This window comes from Ornithorhynchus anatinus, chromosome 5 (assembly GCF_004115215.2).
Source record: "Ornithorhynchus anatinus isolate Pmale09 chromosome 5, mOrnAna1.pri.v4, whole genome shotgun sequence".
NCBI classification, from domain to species: Eukaryota; Metazoa; Chordata; class Mammalia; order Monotremata; family Ornithorhynchidae; genus Ornithorhynchus; species Ornithorhynchus anatinus.
The window spans coordinates 87,265,222-87,276,598 of record NC_041732.1 but is presented as its reverse complement, the minus strand read 5'-3'; the positions used below and the strand labels follow the sequence as shown (position 1 = coordinate 87,276,598).

The 11,377-nt window shown below is 41.7% G+C and overlaps 1 non-coding gene across 1 annotated transcript; it reads right to left on the bottom strand.

The window, feature by feature from the left end:
* Positions 1-5,305: 5,305 nt before the first annotated feature.
* LOC114812443 lies at positions 5,306-5,443 on the bottom strand. Its single transcript, XR_003760095.1, has one exon. It is a non-coding gene; the product is annotated as a small nucleolar RNA SNORA7 (small nucleolar RNA).
* Between the last annotated feature and the right edge of the window lie 5,934 nt (positions 5,444-11,377).

The window sequence follows — 11,377 nt, the reverse complement described above, 5'->3', positions numbered from 1 at the left end:
AGAACATTGCCTGACACATAGTAAGAACTTTATAAATGCCATAATTATGATTATCATCACCTTGGGAAATTATTCAGCAACTAGGTGAATATTGAGTGCTGCACCTCAGCAGTTCAGGCAACACCTCAGTTTCTGCTCTGTAGTTCTGCACCTCAAGAAGTTATTTGTAGATCACAAGGAAATCTGGAATATTTAATTCTTGAAGTTTCAAATTTCACGGATTTCTGCAGGGCCGATGCTCTGATCATCCATCTATTCCTTCCACCTTCAGTCTCCAGGCCCAGAATCCTTTTCACTGCTCCTTCTCGGCTTCTGTCCACTCTTTTTCTTTCTTCCTCTACTTTGACTGCTTCTCCTTGTCTCTTGGAATTTTGTAGTTTCAGTGGCTACCATGATATCAATCAGTAGTGAATTAACTTAGAATAATCCAATTCTGCTGCATTTGCCCAGTTCATTTATCTCTTTTCCCTCTAGTATTTTTTCCTCCATTTCTTCCTTCTGGTCTTTCTCCTCTTGCTTCCTATTTTCCTCCCCCTTCTCATATTCCTCCCCATTCTTCCGCTTTTCCACCCCTTCCTCTTCCTCATCTTCAATAATAATGATGGTATTTTCTAAATGCTTACTATGTGCCAGGCACTCTACTAAGCGCTGAGGAAAAATACAAGCAAACTGAGTTGGACACAGTCCTTGTCCCACGTGGGGCTCACAGTCTCAATCTCTCTTTTACATATAAGGTAACTGAGGCACAGAGAAGGGAAGCGACTTGCCCAAGATCACACAGCAGCCAAGTGTTAGAGCTGGTATTAGAACCCATGACCGTCTGACTCCCAGGCTCATGCTCTATCCACTAAGCTGTGATAATTGAGAATCCCCAGGAACATAACCACTACCCATCTACCTACCTTTCTGACTCTCTATCTGCGTATCTATCAAGATCTTTAAAAAAGGGGATACTTCGGAGCCCCAAGTGGGACAAGGACTGTGTCTGATTTGCTTATCTCTGTATCTACCACAGTGCTTGGCATGCACTAAGCACTTAAACACTACAGCTATTATTATTCTCCCTGCTTTTAGACCATGAGCTCTGTGAGGGACAACAACTGTGTCTAATCTGACTACTTTGTATCTATTCCAGAGATAAACATAAATATCACATAGTAAGGATTTAATTAATGTCATAGTGATGACACCAGCATAAGCATTTCTTTCATGAGGAGATGAAGCTGTTAAGGCCATGGTGTTTTTGGACCCAATAAGTTCTATCAGGTGTGAAATGTGGAGCTCCAGTTTAAAGCTTGTTCACTCAAGCTTTAAGGGGCCCACAGAATCAAGGGGAAGAGAGTTGGAAATCAAGTCACTTTGGGAAGGGGGAATGAAAGTACAGATGTTTTTCTTAGGTACAGACCAATCCTGAGAGCTCTGTGTTTGTCTGACTGGAAAAAAGACTATCTGAACTTAATTTTGCCCATGTTCTAACTGCCTGCTTCATCTACAGTGTTTCTTCAAATATGATCAAGTGCTTTAAGTGAGATGGGGAAAGGGAATCTCTCAGTAATGTGGCAAGAAGCTCCAAACTTAATTTATTTTCTATCATTTTCATTAGCATTTTTCTATGTAAAGATGTGATCAATTGCCATACAAATTACCCAGGCCTGGCTAATATTGTACCCGAGTACTGTGTTCCACATTCACTCATTTTACTTTATCGGAAAAGAAGTACACTTGTGGGGAAATGGGAAAAAACTCCATATCCCTTTCGTAACTGATTTACACACATTCGCACAGAAATAATGCTACTTATGAAAGTCCCCATGCTGTCCAAATGCCCTGCTGAAGGCATTCTCCACATTGGACTGGACAAATGATATTTCACTTGCTTTTTAGCATGAAGCCTGAGGTCATTGTTTTAAAATCACTGAAAATGTTTGAAATGGACTCATGAAAAATCTGCTAAGGCAAACACAGCATCTCTTTCACTAATAGCTACAATATTTGACTTAAGTTGGCTGAATATTTCAAATTGTGAATAAGAGACTGTATATTTGAAATTTGAACAGAAAACTGGAGCTATAAATCATCTCTTGGTCCAGAATATGCTGCTGGTTTCTAATGATTTCATGTTGGATTCCATTTGGGACCAGTTTCCTAAATAACCATGAACAGAGACCAATATCAACTACCCTGTATTTAGGACTACTAAGAGAAGATATTAAATTAGGAACTACATCCATGGCCCAAGTGAGAGTTACTAGACAGGATCCCTTCCCTCAAGGAGTTTACAATCTAGGAGAGACAGATGCTAAAATAAATTACATATAGGAGGAAATAGTAGAATATAAAAATATGAACATAATTTCTGTGCAGAACCTCACAAGGCCATTTTATTGAGGACATTGGAGTGGAGCAACACTGGCTTTTCAGGACCTCTGTTAAGAAATAGGAATGATGCTCTGAGACTCTACTGGGTTACATAAAAATTCATTAGAATGGCACAGTGAAAGTGTCATGGCCTGAATTATAGAGAGTTGAACGTTTATATTGCAAGAACTCCAACTACTCAACCCAGATGACAAATTTCCACTCATCTAGATCCTCCTCCTCTTCCTCCTCCTCCTTCTTTTGCTCCTCCTTCTCCTCCCCCTCCTCTTTTCCTCCACCTTTTCCTCTTTCCCTTCCTCCTCCTCCTATTCCTTTTCTTCCTCCTCCTGAAAGAGGAGCAGCACGGCACAGTGGATAGAGCATGGACCTGGGAGTCAGAAGGTCATGGTTTCTAATCCCAACTCTCCCACTTGTCTGCTTTGTGTCCTTGGGCAAGTCACTTCACTTCTCTGGGCCTCAGTTATCTCATCTGTAAAATGGGAATTGAGACTATGAGCCCCATGTGGGACAGGGACTGTGACCAACTCTATTTACTTGTGTCCACCCCAGTGTTTAGTATAGTGCCTGGCACAGAGGAAATGCTTAACAAATACCACAATTATTATTATTATTCTCCTCCACCTCCTGCCCATCCTCTTCCTCCTTCTCCTTCTCTCTAAAAAGATAGACATTGGCTGAAGTTGAGTTATTTCATGTCTCACAAATGTCTCTGAATGCCTATAATTCCATCTATTTCCACCAAGGTCCCTTTCCTCCTAGCTAATTGTTCTGATCACCTCATTCTCCCTCTTACCTATATTGAGATCTAGATAGGATGGGGTCTAGCCCTCTGAAAGAATGCTCAAGCTTCCTTTTGATCACATGATTCTAGAGTCTACACTGTAAACTTTTGAAGGTGGGATTCAAGTTCTCTAAATATTATATTCCCCCAGATTCTTAGTATACTGCTCTCAAAAAGTTAAGCCTTGAATGATCACTGATGATGATAGTTCTCTGACTATGACAAAGCAGTGGAACACATATGAAGCATATGTGGGGAAGCAGCATGTCTCAGTGGAAAGACCCTGGGCTTGGGAGTCGGAGGTCACGAGTTCGAATCCTGACTCTGCCACTTGTCAGCTGTGTGACTGTGGGCAAGTCACTTAACTTCTCGGGTCCTCAGTTACCTCATCTGTAAAATGGGGATGAAGACTGTGAGCCCCACATGGGACAACCTGATTACCCTGTATCTACCCAGTGCTTAGAACAGTGCTCTTCACATAGTAAGCGCTTAACAAATACCAACATTATTATATGAGAAATGGAGAAACAGAGGGAGAGTAAGAAGAGAGAGGGGGAGGGAAAGCCACAGAGAGGGGGGATAAAAGTGAGAGACAGAGAGAGTGAGAGAGAGAAAGATAGAGAGAGAGAAAAGGAAGGGTGAGTTCAGGGCAGAAGCTGTTGGAACATAAGTGGAAGACAGCTTGGAAAGTTTCAATAGTGAGATGCAGACACAGATCTGCCCTGAAAATTCTGGAGACAGGACTTGAGCAGATATCAAAGAGTCAACTGGTGCTTTATGCTGGATCCTGCATGGGGGAGGGGATTGCAAGTAGATGGTATTAGGGGAACTATGGTTGTTGTTTTCAGTCACTAACCCTAAGGCTCCTGATAGGTAAAATATTATCTTAAATATGAACTGATTCATAACTTTAAGCATCATTAAACTGCTATATTAGTCCTTTGTTTTCAATGTTATTTGTTGAGTGCTTACTATCTGCCAGGCACTGTACTAACCTGGGAGAGACACAAGAAAATCAAGCTGGACACAATTCATGTCCCACTTGCAGTTCACAGTCTTAATCCCCATTTTACAGATGAGATAACTGAAGTGCAGAGAAGTGAAGTGCCTTAGCCTATATCACACAACATGCATTCATTCATTCAGTCATATATTTTAAGTGCTTGCTGTGTGCAAAGCACTGTTCTAAGTGCTTGAAGAGTTCAATATAACAATAAACAGACATTTTCTGCCAACAGTGGGCTTACATTCTAGAGGGGACAAGTGGCAGTATTAGAACCCAGGTCCTTCTGGCTCCCAGACCCATGGTCTATCCATTAGCCCATGTTGCTTCTCTGCTTCTTCTTTTTTTGTGTGTTTCAGCCAATCAATCAGTCAGTGCATTTTTTCACTATAGAATACAAAACTCCCCAAACAGAAAAAAGAAGAAAGGATTATCTTACAAGACAAAATGCTGCATTCATTAAAATTTTCAATATTCTGAAAAGTCAAGGATGTAATTTAGGTCCCAGACCTTGGACAGAACCAAATTTTACTCCTGACATTTATGCTGCAAATACTCCAAGCTGACATTTACTTTTCTGGCAACACTGAGGAATGTTCTCACAAGGATGAATTGTTCTTCAACACATTGTCTAATATTTTAGACTCAACAATCAATAGGTATGTGGATTTCCATTGTTATGCCCATCACAAATGGCTTCAATAGCTTAAACCAAAAGAAGAAAAAGAATGCAGGGGCTATGTGCATATTTGATTCTGAAAAAAAGTATGAGAAGGTCAGATGCATAATAGTAGGAAGGTCCCTTAGAAAAAATGTTTGAAGAAAAGTTGAAGTTAAACTGTCAGTGACATTGTCCTTTGGATGAATATGTCCTTAGTGTCAAGGATCCTAGGCCCAAGCTGGTATAGGTATGCTGTTGTTCCTGCTGTCTTATGCTGTCAAGTCTTTTCAATCCTAGCAATGCCATAGACACGACTCTCCCAGAACATCTCACTTCCATCTGCAATCATTCTGGTAATGTATCCATAGAGTTTTCTTCGTAAAAATACAGAAGTGGTTTACCATTGTCTGCTTCCGTGCAGTAAATGAGTCTCTGCCCTTGACTCTCCCATGCCACTGCTGCCCAACACAGGGGAGTTTTGACATGTAGCAGATTGCCTTCCACTCACTAGCCACTGCCTAAGCTAGGAAAGTAATGAATAGGCCTCTGCTTGACTCTCCCTCCTGTAGTCGTGACTGGTAGAGTACTGGAAACTCTCCAGGGGCGACCCTGAGAGGGGTGGAGGCATGCTAGAAAAAATAAATCTTTGAGCTATGGTCACTTCACTAGATTGTAAAATACTTGAGGTCAAGGATTTTGTCTATCAACTCTATTGTACTAAACATTACTACATGCTCAGTGCAGTGCTCTGCATACAGTAAGCACTGAATAAATATTATTAATCAATTGATTAGTTAATTTTCCTCATGTCATGACCAGCTCTCTGCCTGCCCCTGATAGTTACAGGAAGGAAGCTCTATCCTCTGTCTTTAGAACTGTTAATACTCTGCAAGCTCATCGGCGATGACAGCATTTGTTAAGTGCTGTTCTAAACACTAGTGTAGATACAAGGTAATAAGTTTGGACACAGTCCCTGTCCCACATGGGGCTCACATTCTTAATCCCAATTTCACAGATGAGGTAACTGAGGCACAGACAAACTAGGTGACTTGCCCAAGGTCACACAGTAGACAAGAATTGGGGGAGCCAGAATTAGAACCCATGATCTTCTGACATTCAAGCCCGTGCTCAATCCACTACCCCATGCTGCATCTCAAGGGAAAGGAACCTGTCTACTAACTCTAGTACTTTACTCTTTCAAGGACTTAGTATAGTGCTCAGTGCCCAGTAAGTGCTCTATAAAGACCTTCAATTGACTGACTGATTGATGGCCCTGGGAGAGGTGTGGTGGTTTGTTGTCAATTTGTCCAGAGTTGTGAGGAACTGGAAGCCTATGAGGAACTGGAAGCCTACCCTCTTCAGCTACTGTTTACTAAATATTTTTCTACCCGTATCTTCTGGACATATCAATTTACATATCCTTCCGCTAAGCATGGTCTCTTGTACCTGTCCAATTCGTCCTATCTATATATTCTTTCAGTGATTATCTCCCCTCCTAGCTTGTAAAATATTCTAGGGCAGAGATTATGTATCCAAACTCCACTCTACTTTCTCACATGCTTAATAGACTGTAAGCTCGTTGTGGGCAGGGAATATGTCTGTTCTTTGCTATACTATACTCTCCCAAGCACTTAGTAGAGTGCTCTGGACACAGTAAGAGCTCATTAAGCACAATTGACTGACTGACTAGTACAGGGCTCTGCACTCGGTAGGTACTCAATAAATACTACTGACTGGTTGTTTCCTAAGTCAAATCCACCCCACTATTACCTCAGTGCTTTTGGATTCACAATTTCTCATAACTTACATATCAATTTACATACTCTACTATATAGCACACTTCTTCTGCTTACATGCACAATGTGTACATTTATATCATGGAAGTTTCTATGTATTTTTGCCCCATCCTCCACTTCTTAGACTGTAAGCTCACTGTGGACAGGGAATGTGTCTAATGTTGAAATGTACTCTCCCAAGTGCTTAGTACAGTGCTCTGTATACAGTAAGCACTCAATAAATATGATTTACTGACTTTATTTAATTATCTGTTCTATCTAGAACAGGAATCTTTTCTATTAATCCTTTTGTTTTCTCCCAAGTACTTAATACAGTGCCTTGTACACAGTAAATACTCAATGAATACCTGAAAGTCCTTTGTGGGCAGGGATTGTCTCTATTGCTGAATTGTACCTTCCAACTGCTTAGTACAATGCTCTGCATACAGTAAGTGCTCAATAAATATGATTGAATGAATGAATGATTGAGTGCAGTTAATTTGGACTATTGCATTTTATAATGTACTAACCTGAGTTAATTCTTAATATTCCGTGGTTCTGCCTTCCCTCTCTTAGATTGGGAGCTCCTTTTGGAAAAGGGACTACTTCTGAAGTGTTCATCTCTTATTCACCCAGTGTTTAGCTCAGTACCTTACACTTAATAAGGGACTAATGAATACCAAATACCTAACTAATTCTGCAATCTCAGAAAGACTGTCACTGCAAACTGAGGTGTTGTTTGTGACTACATTAGTTTGGGTTAGTGATCTGCTGCTCTGTCTTAATAACTTAGTGGTTTAGTAGCTTATCAGCTAACTTCTCTGGGGAAAGGAGTGCTATGTAGCAATGCAGCGTGGCTCAGTGGAAAGAGCCCGGGCTTGGGAGTCAGAGGTCATGGGTTTGAATCCGACTCTGCCACTTGTCAGCTGGGTGACTGTGGGCAAGTCACTTAACTTCTCTGTGCCTCAGTTACCTCATCTGTAAAATGTGGATTAAGACTGTGAGCCCCACGTGGGACAAGCTGATTCCCCTGTGTCTACCCCAGCACTTAGAACAGTGTTCTGCACATAGTAAGCGCTTAACAAATACCAACATTATTATTATTACCATTACTTTAAAATGGCCTCACAGTAAGGGGAAGATTATGTCTGGAGCAGGGTCCCACAGAGTACTTAGTCTGTCCTTCCTTCAAATAGACCCAATACTGAGATACATTAATTTTTACAGATATGAACAGGCATCAGTCCTAGATCTGAAAGTTGGTCTCTTCAGACACTAGCCAGCAGACCTCACTATTTTTGCTGTTGTGCTAGTCCTCAGGGCATCTGGGAAATTTGGTGTTAGGTGCCAGAGGAAGCCACAGCAGTGACAATGAATCATGATTTTGACCCACCATGCTTTCTCCCAGCCACACAGTTGCCCCAAGCTGTTCAACTAATCAGTAGCATTTTTTTGGCATTTATTGTATGCTGAATACTGAGTTTGTGAGAGTTAAAGAGAATACTCACGTGTTGGGATGACTGGGTAAGATTACCACACAGAAATCATAGAACCCTGAATTGGCTATATACTGAACTCAAATATTCATTCTGTCACTGGATCCTGCTGGTTCAACCTTCACAACATCACCAAAATCTGTCCATTCCTCTCCATTCAAACTTGTTTTGTCTTATGTCATCGAGTTGTTTCTGACCCATAATAATAACGTTGGCATTTGTTCAGCGCTTACTATGTGCAAAGCACTGTTCTAAGCAATGGGGAGGATACGAGTTGTTCAGGTTGTCCCACATGGGGCTCACAGTCTTCATCCCCATTTTACAGAGGAGGTAATTGAGGCACAGAGAAGTTAAGTGACTTGCCCAAAGTCACACAGCTGACAAGTCACTGAACCAGGATTTGAACCTATGACCTCTGATTCCAAGCCTGGGCTCTTACCACTGAACCACGCTGACCCATAGCGATACTATGGACACATCTCTCCCAGAATGCCCCGCTTTCCATCTGCAATTGTTCTGATAGCGTAGCCATAGAGTTTTCTTGGTAAAAATACAGAAATGGTTTACCATTGTCTCTTTCTAATAATAATAAAAATGATGATAATAATGTTGGTATTTGTTCAATGCTTACTATGTGCCAAGCACTGTTCTAAGCCCTGGGGTAGATATAAGGCAATCAGGTTGTCCCAACTGGGGCTAATAATAATGTTGGTATTTGTTAAGCGCTTACTATGTGCCGAGCACTGTTCTAAGCGCTGGGGTAGACATAGGGGAATCAGGTTGTCCCACGTGGGGCTCACAGTCTTAATCCCCATTTTACAGATGAGGGAACTGAGGCACAGAGAAGTTAAGTGACTTGCCCACAGTCACACAGCCAACAAGTGGCAGAGCTGGGATTCGAACTCATGAGCCCTGACTCCAAAGCCCATGCTCTTTCCACTGAGCCATGCTGCTTCTCCTAGTCTTCATCCCCATTTGACAGATGAGGAAACAGACACATAAAAATTAAGTGGCTTGTCCAAAGTCACAGAGCTAACAAGTGGCAGAACTAGGATTAGAACCCATGACCTCTGACTCCCAAGCCCATGCTCTTTCCACTAAGCAACATGAATCTCTGCCCTCTACCCTCTCCCATGCTGCTGCTGCCCAGCATGGGTGAGTTTTGACTTGTAAGGGATTGCCTTCCATTTGCTAACCACTGGCCAAGCTAGGAATGGATTGGGTAGGCCTCTGCTTGACTCTCCCTCCCTTAGCCGAGACTGGTAGAGTCCTGGAAACTCTCCAGGTGTGACCCTGAGAAGAGCCATTCAAACTGCTACCATTTTAATACAAGCACTTATTCTATACCATCTTAATTACTCTATCAGCCTCCTTGCTGAACTCCCTGATTACTGTCTGTCTCCTCTCCAATCCATATTTCACTCTGTTGCCCAGATTAATTTTTTACAAAAATATTCAGGCCCTATTTCCCCACTCCTAAAGAACTTCCACTGGTTTCCCATCCACTGCTCATTCAAACAATAACTTCTTATCGTTAGCTTTAAAGCACCCAGTAACCTTGCCCCTCTTACCTTGGATTTGCTCCCCTTATTCAACACTCCCTCGGCCCCATAGAATTTATGTGCATATCCACAATTTATTTATTTATGTTGAAGCCTGTCTCCCCTTCTAGACTATAAGCTTGTTGTAGGCAGAGGATATGTCTACCAACTGTTATATTTTTATTTTGAACTCTTCCAAGCACTTAGTCCAGTGCTTTGCACAAAGAAAGAGTTCAATAAAAAAGATTGATTTATTGATTACTAGAAGCAAGAAAGCACTGAAAATAGATTCCACTGCTCACATTCCTACTGGAGGACAGAGTGGTAACCCTCGGGGACATCCACCAAGGGGATGCAGTTCCCCTCTAGAACGTAAGCTCACTCTGGGTGGCTAATGTGTCTGTATATTGTTATATTGTACTCTCCCAAGCCCTTAGTACAATGCTCTGTGCACAGTAAGTGCTTGACAAATGTGATTGACTGACTGAGATACTTATTAGTTTCCTTTACAGACCTGAGTGACAATGATTGTGATTATCTAGTCCCATGGTGTGTCTAAAACTCATTTTTAACACGACAAAAAGAATGCTGCAAGATAGCTGCTTCTGCCTACCTTCTCTCATGAAACCGTGTTGTCATGTAAAATGTGAGCAGCAACTTAATGAAATAGCACATCTTGTCTTCCATCTAAAATTAAAATAAGTCCCCAACTTCCTAAGGAATAGGTATATAATGTAGAATTCCTGGTCCTCACAGTTATTTCACAGCCAAGCTGGGATACAAAAATTATTCAGTCATATTTATTGAGTGCTTACTGCATGCAGAGTACTATATTAAGTGCTTGGGAGGGTACAATACAACAGTGACACATTCACGGTCCACAATTAGTTTACAGTAAAAAGAAGAGTAGGCATTAATATAAATAAATGTGTAATGGATAGGTGCGTAAGTGCTGTGGGGCTGGGAGAGGGTATTAATATAGGGAGCAGGTCAGGGCAACACAGAATGGAGTGGAAGAAAAGGAAAAGATGGCTTAGTTAGGGAAGGCCTCTTGGAGGAGATGTGCCTTCAGTAAGACTTTGCAGGGGAAAGGGGCTAATTTTCTGTCAGATATGAAGAGGGAAGGCATTCCAGGCCTGAGGCAGGATGTGTGCAAGAGGTCAGCAGCGAGATAGACAAAATCGAGATAGAGTGAGCAGGTTACTATTAGAGGAGCAAAGTGTGTGGGCTGGATTATAGTAGGAGAGTAGTGAGTTGAAGTAGGATGGGGAAAAGTGATTGAGTGCTTTAAAATCAAAGGTGAGGAGTTTTTGTTTGATGGGGAGGTAGATAGGCAAACACTGGAGGTTCTTAAGGAGTGGAGTGAATGTTTTTGTAGAAAAATGATCCAGACAGCAGAGTGAAGTATGGATTGGAGTGTGGAGAGACAGGAGGCTTGAGAGGTCAGCAAGAAGGCTGATGGAGTAATCAAAGTGGGATGGGATATAGGGTAAACTCTTGGATTAATGTGGTAGCAGGTTGGATGCAGAGGAAAGGCTGGATTTTAGCAGAAGGTCGAACGGGCAGGATTTAGTGACAGAATGAATATGTGGGTTGAATGAGATAGAGGAGTCAAGGATACCACTGATGTTATGGGGTTGTGAGACAGGAAGGATGGTGGTCCTGTCTACAGTGATAGGAAAGTCAGAGGAAGGGCAGGATTTGGGTGGGAAGAGATGAAGTTCTATATTTGACATGTTAA